This window comes from Pristiophorus japonicus, chromosome 4 (assembly GCF_044704955.1).
Source record: "Pristiophorus japonicus isolate sPriJap1 chromosome 4, sPriJap1.hap1, whole genome shotgun sequence".
NCBI lineage: Eukaryota > Metazoa > Chordata > Chondrichthyes > Pristiophoridae > Pristiophorus > Pristiophorus japonicus.
In genome coordinates this window covers 34,375,515-34,379,221 of record NC_091980.1, presented here as the reverse complement: position 1 = coordinate 34,379,221, position 3,707 = coordinate 34,375,515, and the positions used below count along the sequence as shown (strand labels likewise).

Genomic DNA, 3,707 nt, shown 5'->3' with positions numbered 1-3,707 from the left:
AAAGTGTTCAGAAAGGTTCTCCAGGTAGTATATTGATTTGCCAAATCGGCTGCTTTCCCATTATCCATGTTGGTCGTTTTATAATTGTTATCACAGACTATGCATCTCGTTCATATAGTATTGATTGAAAATAAAGAATAAGATAGTGTTTCAGAAACTTAAGCCCACAGTGTATTATGCTGCAGATAAAACGTTCCAGATCATGTCATTTGGTTTACTTAACCAACCATGTAAGAAAGATATTGTACAATTTTCCTCTTACATATTACATAAATCTATTGCTGTTTTCTTCGTTTGATTAAAATTAGACACATAGGATTGATGTTATAAGACGCTAATCTATCAGAGTAGGCCATGAATATGAATGCATAGGTATGGCTGGATCTCGGGTCTCTGCTGCTCCTTGAAGAAATTATTGTATGAAATTGAACTTTAATATGAATATAAAACAGTGGATAAAATGCAATTTATTGTGATTTCACCTTGAAGTGGCCTTGTTCTTTTCTCTTAGGTTCAGTGTTGCCCTGTTGCCTAGAAACAACAAGCCATTTTCAAATTCATCAACTTAGATGCAAAATGATCTCGTATTTCCCAGGCTCATTCTTCACTAAACTAGAGTGTGATAGCCTGCATCTCTTCCTCTGCCCTTTGCTCTTAGTGAAACATGAATTCAAAAGAGCTATAGGGAATAACATTTTTCTGTTATGTTTGTCCTGCACGAGGGTTTAAAAAAAAAAGACAGATTGGAATAGTGAAAGAAAAATGGCCAAAAACCTGTTATATGCTGATTCAATATGGGGTTTCTTTTTTCCACTGCCATTTAAAGGCAACAATGATGAAGGAGGTCATTAAAGCTGTTGGAAAACAAAGATAAGCTGAAATCATCACTGTTTTTCTGCATTATTTCTGTTTTCCAAAAAAGAGGAAACTTGTGGCAAAAATGTTTTTGAGAACTATTCTGTTGCTTGTTCAGGCCTCATTAATGAACTTTCATAGATAGATTTGGCAGTTTTCTGCAACAGGGAATTAAATGAATAAGCAGGAATTAGCTTACTCATTGTGCTCAAGTTAATTCAATGATAGAGCAGTTAAACTCTTTGGCACCGTGTCCATTGAACATGAATTTTGCTGTGTTAAGTGGTTTAATATCAGTATTGTTTGAAGAGGACACCTGGGGTTAAAGACGCCACAGAGATAAAGCAGTCACTGCACCAACTACCATCAGAGATTTTAAACAGTTTGCTGTGCTATTTTCACCAGCACCTTCATCAGCTGAGCAGCACTAAGCAGATGGAGCTCAAGTGTAGTATCTGTTCTTATCAGTTTAATATCCCCTATCTGGGGACCAAATATTAAATTGTTTTTTGGAACAGGGAGATGGAACAGGGGCTTGTTCCGTCCACTCCACGCATCGACCTGGTATTGCAGTGTTTCCAGGAACGGTGCAGCTTCCCCTCTTGGCCTTTTGGCTAAGATCAAGTGTAATAGCGCAAAGTGATCTTTGGCGCTGGAGTTGATCTGACAAGAATGAACAAAAAAAAAACTAAGCAGATGGAGCACCAAATTTGTCAAATCTTCAACTGTATTTTTATCTTTGTTCCTGATTTCAAAATTCAGAGGCTTATTACACATGTAAGAGAACTACTTTGGTGCTAATACATTGGACTATAAATCAATCTTGCAATATCCAGAAATTGCTGCAATGATAAATTGTGCCATATAAAGTGGTATTTTGCTCTCCATCTGTGGTGCAATATCAATCCTCATCCTCCTTGATCTCTCTGCAGCCTTCGTCAAGGTCAACTGAACTATTCTTCTCCAATGCCTCTCCATTGTTCAGCTCAGTAGGTCTGTCCTTGCTTGGTTCCACTGTTACCGACCCAATCCCAGCCAGAGCATCTGTAACACTGGCTTCTCTTACCACCCCTGAACCATCACCTCTGAAGACTCCCAAGGGTTCATCCTCGGCCCTCTCCTCTTGCCTGTCTACATGCTGCCCCTTAGCAACATCATCTGCAGACAAGGGGTTAGCTTCCACAGGTATGTTTGTACCATCCAGCTCTAATTCTCCACCAGCTCTCTTGATTCCTCCACTGCCACCGTTGGATTGCTTCACCAACATTCCCATCTGGATGAACCATATCTCATCCTAGTTAAACATTGAGAAGACTATCATCTTCAGCTACCACCAAAAACTGTGTACCCTGAGAGGGGAGCGACCTGTCAAAAGCCCAGCGGGAGATCGAGAGCCAGCGGCAGTTGGTGAGAGGGGAGCGACCTGTCAAAAGCCCAGCGGGAGATCGAGAGCCAGCGGCAGTTGGTGAGAGGGGAGCGACCTGTCAAAAGCATACCGGTGCAGCTACAGCGGGAGAGAAAGCAAAATAGAAGTAGAAAGTAATCAAAAAGTGACGTCACAGCCAATGGGGTAAGTGATTGGCTGGTGATTGGTGAGTAGCTTTTCTTTTATTTTTTATATCAGTAAGTGAACTATAACATTGTTATTACCAATTTAAGGGCATCTAAGGTTAAGACATGGCAGGAGAGCTCGGTCATGTGATATGCTCCTCCTGTACCATGTGGGAACTCGGGGACACTTCCGGTGTCCCTGACGACTACGTGTGTGGGAAGTGTATCCGCCTCGAGCTCTTGACGGTCCGCGTTGCGGAATTGGAGCTGAAGGTGGATTCACTCTGGAGCATCCACGATGCTGAGAATGACGTGAGTATCACGTGTAGTGAGTTGGTCTTACCGCAGGAGAAGGGTCCACAGCCAGATAGGGAATGGAAGACCAACAGGAAGAGCAGTGCAAGAAAGATAGTGCAGGAGTCCCCTGTGGTCATCCCCCTGCAAAACAGATACACTGCTTTGAGTACTGTTGGGGAGGATGACTCATCAGGGGAGGGCAGCAGCAGCCAAGTTCATGGCACCGTAGGTGGCTCTGCTGCAAAGGAGGGCAGGAAAAAGAGTGGGAGCGCGATAGTGATAGGGGATTCGATGGTGAGGGGAATAGATAGGCGTTTCTGCGGACGCAACCGAGACTCCAGGATGGTATGTTGCCTCCCTGGTGCAAGGGTCAAGGATGTCTCGGAGCGGGTGCAGGACATTCTGAAATGGGAGGGAGAACAGCCAGTTGTCGTGGTGCACATTGGTACCAACGACATAGGTAAAAAAAGGGATGAGGTCCTACGAAAAGAATTTAAGGAGCTAGGAGCTAAATTAAAAAGTAGGACCTCAAAAGTAGTAATCTCGGGATTGCTACCAGTGCCACGTGATAGTCAGAGTAGGAATCGCAGGATAGCGCAGATGAATACATGGCTTGAGCAGTGGTGCAGCAGGGAGGGATTCAAATTCTTGGGGCATTGGAACCGGTTCTGGGGGAGGTGGGACCAGTACAAACCGGACGGTCTGCACCTGGGCAGGTCCGGAACCAATGTCCTAGGGGGAGTGTTTGCTAGTGCTGTTGGGGAGGAGTTAAACTAATATTGCAGGGGGATGGGAACCTATACAGGGAGACAGAGGGAGACAAAAAGGAGGCAAAAGCAAAAGACAGAAAGGAGATGAGGAAAAGTGGAGGGCAGAGAAACCCAAGGCAAAGAACAAAAAGGGCCACTGTACAGCAAAATTCTAAAAGGACAAAGGGTGTTAAAAAAGCAAGCCTGAAGGCTTTGTGTCTTAATGCAAGGAGTATCCGCAAAAAGGTGGATGAA

The 3,707-nt window shown here is 43.9% G+C and overlaps 1 non-coding gene across 1 annotated transcript; it reads left to right on the top strand.

The window, feature by feature from the left end:
• The first annotated feature begins 1,265 nt into the window (after positions 1-1,265).
• On the top strand, positions 1,266-1,453 carry LOC139263532 (U2 spliceosomal RNA). Its single transcript, XR_011593163.1, has one exon. It is a non-coding gene; the product is annotated as a U2 spliceosomal RNA (small nuclear RNA).
• Positions 1,454-3,707: the final 2,254 nt, after the last annotated feature.